At 39.4% G+C, this 12,676-nt stretch overlaps 1 long non-coding RNA gene across 1 annotated transcript in view; it reads left to right on the top strand.

Annotated features, from left to right (window-relative positions):
* The window catches only part of LOC137176091 (uncharacterized), a 49,684-nt gene extending 41,342 nt beyond the window's left edge, over positions 1-8,342 (top strand). Inside the window, exon 3 of the long non-coding RNA XR_010925801.1 lies at positions 4,352-8,342. This is a non-coding gene — a long non-coding RNA (uncharacterized lncRNA). The remainder of the gene's footprint in view (positions 1-4,351) is intronic.
* Positions 8,343-12,676: the final 4,334 nt, after the last annotated feature.

A 12,676-nucleotide genomic window follows, 5' to 3' on the forward strand; every position in this document is an offset into this window, starting at 1 on the left:
TTCCTTTTATTATATAGAGTCACACAGGCTCTGATCTTGATAAAGAGCTTATCTTGTATTGGTCACTATTACAAGACTTTCCAGTTTTATCTCAAGGTCTCTGAGACTTAATAGTGGTGAGACTTTCTTCCTCTGGGCCTTTAAGTTTTGGATCAACCTGCCCGACTAGAACAGTCAGTATCATTTTTTAATCCCTCAACAAGCAGCTGCTTCAAGTGCCAGGAGGGGGGTTTGTTGTATTATTTGGGATGGCATCTAGGTGAATCCTCACTTAGCATTGACAAAATATACTTGTTTGCCTCACAATTCTCTTAGTGTAAATAATTTTAAGATCCCGAAATTGTGATAACAGTGCTTCATTTTGTAACAGCAACACATATAAAATAGAAAAGTAAAGAATCATAAAACAAATTTCTTCCAAATAAGTTTGTGCCTGTAAATTTGGTTCAGTATCTCTTAGACTACTTCAGACTTTTTGGTAGTAAACTGAAGAGTTTCAGAAGAGACCAGAAACATGATTAAAAGGTTTCAACAAAAGTAGCAATTTTATTCTGCTTAATTTTCTGGCTTGTGCACAAAGAGGTCGTGTTTACTAAGGGATTAAATCTCTAATATATCTCTATAGCACATCTGTATGATATTTTTAATGTTTTCAATAACTCATTCTTCTTGTTAAAGTTCTTTGTAAACTCTGTTTTAAGCAAGTGAAAACCACATCCAAAACAATGTAGATATATCAAATCACCAATAATAGCTCTATCCAATTAGCAGTTAACACTCCTAATGCCAATACCTACGACACCACGTTGTCAATACAGGCCCTCTTACTCTACAGAGACTTCCGACAAATGGACAAAAAACAACCTTTTCGGGTAGGTTAGATGTTGCAATTGAACAGGGAGGCTGGAGTTAATCTTCTACCAGCTTGCAAGATGCTTCCACAAGCACTTTTTATCGTGGCAACACGTGAAATGGAAAAAGCAATCTTCTCATTTCCCCTGCAGTGGAAAAACCAGCAGCAGCAGAAACTTAGAGGCTATCAAGGGGAGTGTAAAGGTTACTGGGAAGAAAATTTCAGGCACGCATCTTTAACAATAAACTAATGAAAATCCTGTGGTCTCTTAATGACATCAGGTTGCTCTATGTTGTATAAATAAAGCTTTATAAAGTCTGGGAAGGCTGAATTTGCTCTTGTAGATTCCACAGGAGCAAGATATATAATGAAAGTGGCTGAAACATCAAAGGCACAACACACGATTCAGTATAAATGGACACAATCTTACACCTATTCATCCTCATGGACTTATTATCTGAGGTAGCACATCTGCTCTTACTGTTTGGACTTATTTCCATTCTTCTTTTCAGCTTTTTACCATATCCATTTTGCTGATTTGTCACTGATATAATGAAAAGCTGAGCAGAAAGCTGATGGGTTGTAGTATAGACGCCTCTGCTGCACATCACTCCAAGATGTAAATTCAATGCTGCCATATGCTGATGTTTACAGGGCATCAGCAGAGATTTAATGATTCTGGTTGTATCTGATGAAGAAGTAAAAGTTTTGCACCCTTTGTTATGTTGCAGCACGCTATCTTTCTCTTCCTGATAATCGAATTTCTATTCAAAGTGGAGCAAAAATAACAACATTAGCACTGTGGATACAGTGCTCTTTCCCTGAGCTGTGTGTTATGTTTATAAGATTTTTTTTTAAATTGGAAATAGAAACAAGAGTGCACCACAATCAATCTATTAATGTGGGGAAACCATGGATTATGAGAGGAAATTAAACTACTTGCACACACACGGAGAAGCAACAAAAACGCACACACACACACACACTCAGCACACAAACACACGGTTCATAGGAGTACACTAATGTCCCAGCAGAATACACATAACTACTTGACTGGCCTCAAGGGATGTACATAATATCTACGCTTTAATTTCAGATAGCAAGTACCGTAAGCATATCCTGTTACAAGCCATTACAAGAGTTTAATGCCAGACGCTGTGTTGGGGATAATGTTTGTTATGCTCTCATTTTATATCCTCACTTCTTAGGATTTAACTGTTTGAGATGAGATGAAAAGATTCCTGCTATTTCGGTTACGGATAGAGTTTCTTGTTTTGCAAAATGTAATTAAAATATTCAGTTGAAAATAACTTCACATGCTTCGTTCTGATGTTAAGGCTGATTCAGAAGTGTGAGTAAAAAGTTATAGAGACATGAACTAATTGCTTTTTCCTTCTGGGTCCTGGGTGTAATACCCTTTATTTTGGATGTAATTCTTAGGATGTACAAGCCACTGTGGCTGTGTGACAAACACATTTATTTCTTGCCCTGGGTCTGGGCTGATGTTCATACTCTTGCCAGTCAGAGAACTGCTCGTGGCTTGGTTTTTAGTTGTAACACAGACAGAAGGTGCCAAACCAACGTTAGGCCATTACTTATCCTAGAACCTACTGAGGTCTAGGCAGAAATAGAAAGCATGCTGAAACATGCCAGTCAAGAGAAGCACTGCTAAATGTTGTTCAAACCATTGTGAGAACACATTGTTGGAAAATTAGCTAGAAAAGCAGAAAAAAAACAAGCCTCTAGCTTGCGAAAAAACATGTTTTGGGGTGTGTAAATCCTGATAAATCGTGCGTTTGAGGGCAATGATGTTCATTTGTGACATCCTCATTTCATATTCTCGCCAGTTGGGCATGCCTCAGTTTTGAGGTGTAATATAGGCCTGCCAAATCAGCGGTAGCCCCATTACTCATCCCCCTCTGTGCTGTCTCCTGGCTTGTGCTCCGGCGCTAATGCAGATTACAGGGATATATGAGGGCTATTTTGTTCGCTGCAGGGTGGAAACGATCACAGGCAACCCCATCCCTCTCTGATGTACGACTCTACATCTGTTCCCCCCACGAAAGCCTATCTGGAGATCCATCAGAGCCAAGCTCTTATCAGATCTGAGGCTGCTACATCTATTGCACATCAATTATAGATGCTATGTGTAAAAAATTGGGTCACTCTATCAACACATGCTCTCGATCCTCAGAGACATTATTTGGTTAAGTGATTAGTGACTTGACTTTAGATACAGTTTGTGTGTGTTGTAAGAGTTAAAGGGTCCATTTATAATGCATGATTATATAGACACAAGGGCCTCTAGCGAAGGAGAATAATATGCAACTAATAATGGTTTTGCCATAATGATAATGTGACTCAAACTTTCTCTGTGCACAAAGAAATAAGTTAAAAGTAAAGAGAATCAATCCAACAATTCATCACAAATATCTGCACGTATCAAGATCTTTCAGGACCTTCGGTGGCCTGTGTTTGTGGGAGTTCGTGCAGGTGGAAATCCGCACAGGTGTGAAGTGCATCCCTCATAATCGATAAACCCATTTTTTCCAGCTACAAGACAATCTGAGGTGATAAATGAGCCAGGCTGCATTAGTCGTAGTGGAAAATCAGCCGCTCGCTCCCTGACAAAGAACACAGACGTATTATTCAAATTTCTATCTACTGTATTCTGTGACCAGGACACGTCCAAAAAAAAACACACGTTTAATCTTTATGCAGGTCTTTCCTCATCTGTTGGGTAAATAGACCATTCATCATATTATTGGGCTTTTTACAGCTTGACTGTTTGAGTGATCTGTCTCTCAAACAGCCTCTCTCCCTGGCAGCCCAATCAATCATTTTTCAATGAAGATGTCACAGCTCATTGTGTGGAGTGTTATCCCAAACAATTTCCAGACCCTTTTAAGATGATAAATTAAAAGCTCAACTTATTTTGTACACGAGGACAGTTCTTCCTCTCTACAAAATGTGAAAATACAGTATTCTAACAGGCAGTGTTTTACCCATATGCCTTGTGGTTTTAATACTGTACTGTTTCCACCTCAGTGGAGATGTTAGCAGGTGCAGGAATGTCTGAGTGTGCTCACTATTAACTTTTCATTAGGCACTGTAAACCGCACAAGTCATCAAGAAGTAGTTGCTGCTCAACAAGGGACATAATTGGTTTGTGGTTAATGACTGTTTGAAGCTGTTAATTGTGGGTGTGTCTGTAAAATCACAGTTTGAGCTCTTAAGGACTTCAAACGTTTTCAGAGAGAAGAGAAACTTTCTTCAGATTGACAGCTTGTCTTGAACAGTAGATAGTCTCTTGTTATTGGAGGTACTCAGCAAACAACAGATAATGACCCTTAATTCAATAATGAAGCCATGAGATTGACTCATTAAATAACCAAACAGCAGCAGTAGAGTAATGAGGTTTTCACTCCTCAGGTGGAATTATGATTCCTCTGTAAACATACCTCATCTGCTTGCTTCTCTCTTCTGTTTTCATCACAGGATCCTTCAGGATTCGATGCAGAGACCTGCGACACCAGGAGGCCGTCACCTGACAACCAAGATGTCTGTTAGATAACACAGAGTGCAGACAAAGCAAAGACATGAACACACACATATCATACATCACACATGAACTTTGGCTCATCATACTTCATTCTTTTCAACTGCAATCCTCTCACTCTTTTCTTTCACGAGCCTCTGCTTAGTCATGGCGTCACCAGGTAAACAAAAGTACATGAACTTCTAACTGAGATCATTAAAGTTTAGATTACAAGTGTTACAAATAACAAATACAAATTGTAATACAATGTAGTGGTGAAAGTATTCAAGGAATACCAAAATGTAAAAATACATTATTACAAGTATGAGGCTTTAATACAACATTTGACTTAAGTATTATCACCAAAATGTACTCACTTGTTCACAAGTACAAGCATTAATAATCCAGAATGGCTCCTTTAAGAGTGTTGTATAATTATATTATATTACTGGATTATCAGCACTGGTGCATTAATACGTGAGCAGCATTTTGATGTTGTAGGTGGACGAGATGGAGCTAATTTGAACTACGTCATATACTATTGGGTAGTTTATTCCCTAACAATGCCTCATATACTATAAGATAATCATATGTTTTATGTGTAAAATCTTTAATCTGCAAAATAACTAGGAGTAGTAAGTGTAAAATAAATAAGGTGCAATAAAAAAAGTACAATATTTCCACCTGAAATGTTTGTGTTAGCATAGTAAAGTATAAAGTAAAGTAGATAATGGATGTAAAGTTGGTACTTTCCAATTTGTAGTAAAACATACTATATAATATCTGCTAAAGATCCAGCCAATAAAGATATAATCAGTTCTTTGAACAATATCATCATTGGCCATTAAATTCATGTTTTCTGTGTATATCTCTGAACAAATATGTAATGGGCTATGCTATAAACTGCAGCCACTCTCCGTATAAATCTGACATTTCTTAGATTAAATGTAATCTGTTACCTCACCAGTCACACCTCGTCTCATGAGGCCTGGCAGAGGATTTGTGAGGATCCATAGGTCCGTTCTTCAATGCGTCAGCCCCCACCAACGCCACCGCAACCTCTATCTCCCCACCCTCAGCGCACCACAGTTGCATTATTAAACTTGTATAAGATCATTAGCATACAAAGCAGGAAAGCTACTGCGGTGGAGTCATACATATTTATCTGGACGTGCCTGACTTGTGTGTGCATGCGCTTGTACTGTAACTCCTTCATACGCAGGCGTGACTGGCTTTCTGCTGCAGGAGATGGCACATTACAGAGCTGCAGATGGAGACTATGAAGTGGATATTAGTGGGAGCATGTCTAGTTTTAAGGGATAGATATTTATGTGCGTAACATCTGAAGAAACACGAGCTCGCATTTGCCTTAAAGTACACATTTAAACATGCACGGCTGCCTGTAAGACTAAGAAAATGTGTGTATTTGGAAGCAGAGCAGATGGAGTTTGGTTAGGTTCATCAGCGGTTCGCTTCGAGCATATCAAATATAGTTTACACACAGGAATTTCAGAGTCTAGTAATGCCCGCAATACATATTCATCTGCTGCACAGAAGCACACAATCAAACAAAGAGAAAGACAAACAGGAGGCCTTGTAAATACTTATGGGTTGCCTTTGCCTTTTGAATGAGCTTCTTTTTTTTCTCTTCTTCCCTTGTTCCCTTCCTACTTCCAAATCCACTTTCTCCTCAACCATGCCATCCCTGTTTCCCAGCCCTCTTGGGGGATCACTCTCTACACTTTTCTTCTTTTCCTCAACCTCTTGGCTGAGAGCACAACCCCTCCTTTTTTTTGCGATGCAGAGCCCTCTGTTAATATTCCTTCCTCCTTCCTTCTATCTCCTCCCTCCTGTGAGATTGCTGTTGTGTCTTATGGCTTTTTATTCCTACGTGATGGTAGATGGGTTCATGTAGGAGTAGAAGCCACTAAACACGCGGTGAGTGCTCAACGCGCTGGCCAACACAAGCAGTGAGCTTCCTGTGGATATGACAGCTGCCATGTTCACATCAATGTCCTGCGCATTATCAAGAGTATGCACACGGTAAAAATAGTACAAGGTAATCACTGCAGAGAGTGGTTTCTGTTTCAGGTTATCTTTTTAAGACCTAATTGAATTGAACAATGGGTTTTAAGACAATAGAGGAGAATGTACAGTAAGTTTGGGGCTGACAAATCAGACTGAAGGAATCTTTAGTTGTGAACGGACCTACTTTTCACAACGATTTCCCACCTGCATGCTGCCTGCATGTGCCCTGAATTTCAAACTCACTCCTCCATTCCTCTGCCCCGGGGTCGCTGTACAGTACTGGAGCTGGAAAGTTCTCAAAATAGAGATGCAGGAGGAGTGGATGCCACAATTGAAATGAAACATCGTGCAGAGGTAGGTCATCAGTGTTCGATAATGGACAGAATCTGACAACTTGTGTTTAAGGTTGGGGAATAATGGTTAAAAGAAAGCAGTGAAGAAATGGGAAACAAACAGCAGTATCTCAGTCCAAGTCTGACGTTTTTTTGACCCATCCAACCACCAAAAACGTCCAACCATTGTGGACTTCTTGGTTCTGTATAGTCACACTACCTCCTCCTTTGCTTCCCTGACAAACAAGAGTCGTAAACATGTAATTTTGGTGAATTTGCTGAGTTTTTCTTGCTTGGCCAGTCTAAAATTAATGTTTTATGGACATTATTTTACGTATGCGTTTCTGTAAGCACCAGCCTGAAAACTACAACTCAGCGCTACTCCAACCCCCTTAAATTTCTGCCCACTCGCAAATTATGTCCATGACATTTTGGCCAGCTCAAAATGGTTATCAATGGTATTTACCAGCAACAACGTAATTCCAGAGCTGAACTCGGTGTCAACCAATTAAACAAGAAATTCAAATGATCCTGTTCCTGTTGGGTCCATTTGGGAGCTATGGGGTTTGGGTTTAAATGTCACCCTTTTGTTTGTATTTGCTGTAAAATAAGCTGCTCACTCTCCTCATGTGCAGAATCTGAATATAACCGTAATGGGTTGTTGACGGCAACCAAAACCTGAATTATTAATCCCTGGATATTACAAGAGTTTGACACATGCTTGCAATTGTGTGACATTACTTCAGCGCTGATATGAGGTGGATAATTATTCAAGATGAAATTGCAATAGATATGGTCTGCTGAGGTTTAATGATTTATTCAGCGCTGTAAGTTGTTATGATCTAATATTCAGTGGGTGCATTATCAGTTTAATTTATTTTTCAGGTTCCCACTCCTACGTAGGTTTTTTTTTGTCTTTATAGAAACACGGGGAGGTCTGAGAGAATAGTAGAGTAGGGGAGACACATTAGAAGAGGCTGAGAGAGGATTCGATTCTGGATCAGCGGGGGTCCATGGGAATCTAAAGGTGGGAATCAACCACTATAGCATCTATGGGAAAGAGCCTGCATTATTTAAAATAGCGCTAGCATATGAAGGGGAAGTTGTGTTTGAATAGATTGATGTCGTCCTCTGTTTCGCCCAAGGGTGTGTGCGCCTTTTCCTGCGTTCTCCCTGTTATGACCCAACTGCACTGTGAACGTCATATTTCCAAAATGTCAAAATGTTCAGTGAAATAAGACAGCACAGCCTCATTTTCACTTTGACAAGCATTTTTTTTTTAAATTATGCAATGGTTTCCGTGAGTCCTCGGGTTATGAAACTCAATCGAGCCACACAAGGTCACTTTAATCCTCAAGTTCAGGTAAAAAACATGAAAATCATCACAAACTGCAGAAATGGGATTTTCTTCTGACAGCTGCAGAATTGTAGTGTGTTTGTGTACAGTAGGTTTAATGTATGAGTGTTGTGCTACTGTATCTAACCCCCCTCAGGCTACACTTTGATTTCCCTGTAATAAATAATGCTCTTTTGTGTTCTGTGCTTCATTTGTTCCCTGTTGTAATGTCAGTGCTGCTCAATAAATTATGAATCACGCCTGTTCAACCTGCCTCATATCTCTTGTTTCATTTGTCTATCAAACTCGTTTTTTTTTTCCTGTTTCTCAAATGCCACACACCGACACACCCTAAATGTACACCCAAACACACATACACACGCACACGAGGTCAGCTTTATAATATGTCTTTTCTTGAAAGTCGGGCTGTTTAACTCCAAAACCTCACTGGATTTGATCAAATCTCAAGGCGACACAGGAGGGAAACTGCTTTATGTGCACAATAAGAAGCACTACAAACAGTGATTGAGCAGCAGGGATACAGTAGTAAAAACCTGTTAAATTATTAGTGACAGTCGATTTTTTCTGTAAATACACTACAAAGAAGTCAATAATAGACACCAGGTGCTGAAATACCTAATAAAAACCCAATAAGTGCATTGTCTATCAGTGTCATAACTTGTCATGTTCAGTGCATGTAAGCCATGAAATTCCCACACAAACACTATATACTGATTCATTAAAAAATAAAGATGTCATTACTCCCTGCACTGTGTTTTTCTACAAGTTGTCTAACAGCAGGCGAGCTGAAGGATTGTTTAGGAGTAACTCGGATGCCGAGGATGAATTGCAGCGGCACAGCGTGATTCTTTCACTTTCTTTTCTCAGAGATTTTGGGCAGCAAAGCTCGCCTACACACACCAGCTGGCTGTTGTCTGGGGGAATCGCCTCAGCCATCTTTTATCTGATGAAATCAGAGGAAATCCACAAGCAGCCCAAGGCAGACCACACATCCTTTTTTTTATTTTTTTTATTCCTCTACTCAATAATTCTCAGTGATAGGCCTCTTCTTTAAGCACTGGCACCACTCCTCATTCCAATTAGTGAAGGGCAAAGAGGCCCCCTTGTTTGTCGGCGTGCAAACGGTAATTGGATAATCCCTGAAATTTGGGCGAGTGCACAAAAGGGAATCTGTAATTAAACCACAAAGTCTGTCAAATATTGACACAGATGAGTCCTGCAAAGTATACGTAGATACAGGGGATGAGTCAACATTAATGTGCAGGTTTTTCAAATTCCACAAATGATTCCTGTAAAACCAAAGTTTTATGCACAAGGGGGAATGATGAGTTTTTGTTGTGAAGTTTAGCTTCTATTAAAAATACTGAAAAAAATCAAATCCATCCTAATATTAGGATGGCTTTGATATTAGGAACATTCTTTTGCATAATCCCTTTGATTAATTAGCTTTAAAAAAGCTCTAAATCTACCTTTAACTTGTCTCCTCATGTTCATTTATATCTCTATTTATGAGCAGTTGTGCTCAGTGTGGCACATTTAGCTTCACCATCAGATTCACCAGGTTGTTGTGTTTCAGGTGGTGCAATAGAGTGTGTGTCACCATCTACATTAACTGAGTTTCCAAAATAACATTTCCACATTTGCAAAAAGTGAGAGCTACTCATACAAAAACAAAAAAAAACAAAAATAGAAAGTAATTTAGTAATCAGAAAACTGTAAGGTGTTAATAGTCCTTGTTTTGCAGCCGCCTTATAATGAAAGTTCCTCAACTGAAGTCCATTCGCCATCTTTGAATCGATAGCTACTAACAGTGTGACCTGTGGACGCCCCATTCTGACAGCAGTGTGCTGAGTTACACAGATTTTTCTCAACGTCTCACTAAAACCCATCACAAGGAGACGTCTCCTCTCAGAGTCCACTTAATGAGAGTGTAGCGTCAGCGTTTTGGCTGCAATTACAGTGCTTAGGACTCTTTAATGATATGTTAATGGCTTGGCTGTATTACCTCTCAGCTGCCCAAACAACATTAAATACCCTGCGGCTGATTAATCCGGCATCCACAAAAACACCCAATTAGAGGGAAAATGTTTGAATCTTCTTCTGCCAACAACATTGAGCCAAAAAAGACACGCACTGAAAGAAATGCTATATTTTCCCCAAGATACACTAATGGAGAAGATAACTGGAGCTTTAAAATCAATTCATTCCTTTTTTACACTGAATACATGATTATTTCTTATATTTTAGATGTTCCCTAATGCAGAATGACTTCAGAAGAGTTAGGGTTACTTTGCTCAAGGGCACTGTGCCAAAACACACAGCTGTTGTTGAACACTGGGTGTCATGAGGGTCAAACCTGTGACCTCTCAGTTACATAACGCTCTGTCGAGCCAGCAGGCCTCCCTGCCTACTCACTGCTGCTCTGCAACAAAAGTCAGAGATACCAAGAGACACAGTTAAAACATCTAACATGACTTGCACTAATTAAGTGCATGTTGTTTTTTTGTTCTACTTAAAATGAAACACCTTGAAAAAATGATGAAAAGTTACAGTCATATTAGTGAGATGACTCCTGACAGAGGTGCTGAGGAAAACTTTAAAGAAACTATCATCAAAGCAATGACATCCTCCTCAAAAAAAACCCTACTGTTCTGCATTTTAAAGCAAAATATTCATTAAAAAAACAAAGCTCATTCCTCAGCATTACCATTGTGCCAACTACGATTAAGCGGCGACACATTTCCAACAACTCCCAGTGCAACTTCACTCTTGTCAGCACATGATTGCTGTCGACGTAGAACTCAGGGGGCAATAGTGATTATTAATGTGCAACATCTGAAGTCAACCTCATGAGGGGGAATTCATTTTCCAGGAGTTCCTTTCGTAACGTACACAGAGCAGTGACAAAGCACTGCCGAGTCCGTAGAGGAGGAGGAGATCCCAGCCCATCTACAAAACACACAGACAACAGAAAGTAGCAGTGAAGTAATAGTCCAAGAAGAGAAACTAAAGTCAGATGGTTAAAGGTATATTTTGTCTTGTATTGTGCTTGTACCTAATTCATTCCCAACTTATGGTGCTTTACAGTTTACTTTATACAGCAGTATATAGAGATGGGTGACAAATTGAAGGAAACCCCAACATATAGTGTCCTGGTAGGATGTTGTTCAACCACTAGTCTCAGAACAGCTTTAATGCTGATTGTCTTTCAACTCCACTCCAGAAACATACACTGGAATAATACCTGTTTTCTACTAATTTGAGAAAACGCAACTACATTTTGTCATGATCCCTGCCTCCGTCCTGTTTATATTGTTTCCGTCGCCCTTTCTGTCTCTGTCCCTGCCTTCAGCCCCACACTCTCTCTTCTCTTGGTTTTGCCGTTCTCCACCTGTCTACCAGATGCCCCTGGACTTTCTTGCCTGGATCCAACACCTACCTGCTCACCTGTTGCCACTCCCCAATTATGCTCACCAGATGCTCATTACCTCATCAGCCCCAGTAGCTTATAAACTGGTCCTCTGCCATCCGTCCCCTGCCAATTTGTTGATGTTGCTTCACTGTATACTTGCATGCTAGCCACCCTGTTACCTGTTTACATGTGGTTTAGACCGTTCACCTGTTTGTGACCTGCCTGCCTTGCCGCTTCAGACTTTTTGATTATTAAATCCCCTTTTCCCCCAATCTATCTTTTTGTCTTTGGTGTCTGTATTTGGGTCCTCCCCCTGTTTGCCCTGCTATCTCGTACCCACACCCATGACACATTTAGGAAAATACACCGTGTGAGCACATTATAAACTAAAATAATGATGCAGGAGTCAGTTCATACAGTACTTTAGTGGTGCAAATTCTCTAACAAAGGGCAAATAATCAAATTACTGCTGTCACACACTCATCAAACCATTCAGTGGCCTGTGGATGGAGGCATTGTCATCCTCTGTCATCCTGTCAGGTTTTTCCTATAATTTGTCACTCTGTAACATTTATCAGAGTTCTGCAGTCAGCAATGACTTCGCAAAATTACGTTTTTTTTAAATGAAAAACACACAATGAACTCATAAAGCATGATGCATTGTTACACTCCTTAATGATAAGTCTATATAGTCAAATATAGTTGACAAAATAATCTCACCTTAAAGTCCATTTAGTAGCGGTTCTGTAGCTTTTGATCATATTATATGATCTTCATCAGCAGATGCAGTCATTGCAGTTCATATTTCCATTTGTCTTCTGACGATATTAAATGCCTCTAATGCAAGTTAGTGCATCAATATTTCATCATCCTGAAAGGGCTGATACTTTAAACTCCCATCCCAAGTACATTTTACCAATATTGTTGTACTTGAGCTAAATATCATTCGTTTTTTATTTCAAATGAGTATTTTCCTATTGTAGTATTATATTTTTTAATCAATAAAAGATTTGAAGAGCATAGGAGGAGAAATAAAAGCAAAAGCTGAAGTAGTGGTTGAAATATTACTACCAGTAATAAACAGTGTTGAGCATAGTAACATGTTACAGTGATTACTTTTTACAGTAATTATACAATACAATTTGAAAACAATGAG

This window comes from Thunnus thynnus, chromosome 23 (genome assembly GCF_963924715.1).
Source record: "Thunnus thynnus chromosome 23, fThuThy2.1, whole genome shotgun sequence".
Classification (NCBI taxonomy): domain Eukaryota; kingdom Metazoa; phylum Chordata; class Actinopteri; order Scombriformes; family Scombridae; genus Thunnus; species Thunnus thynnus.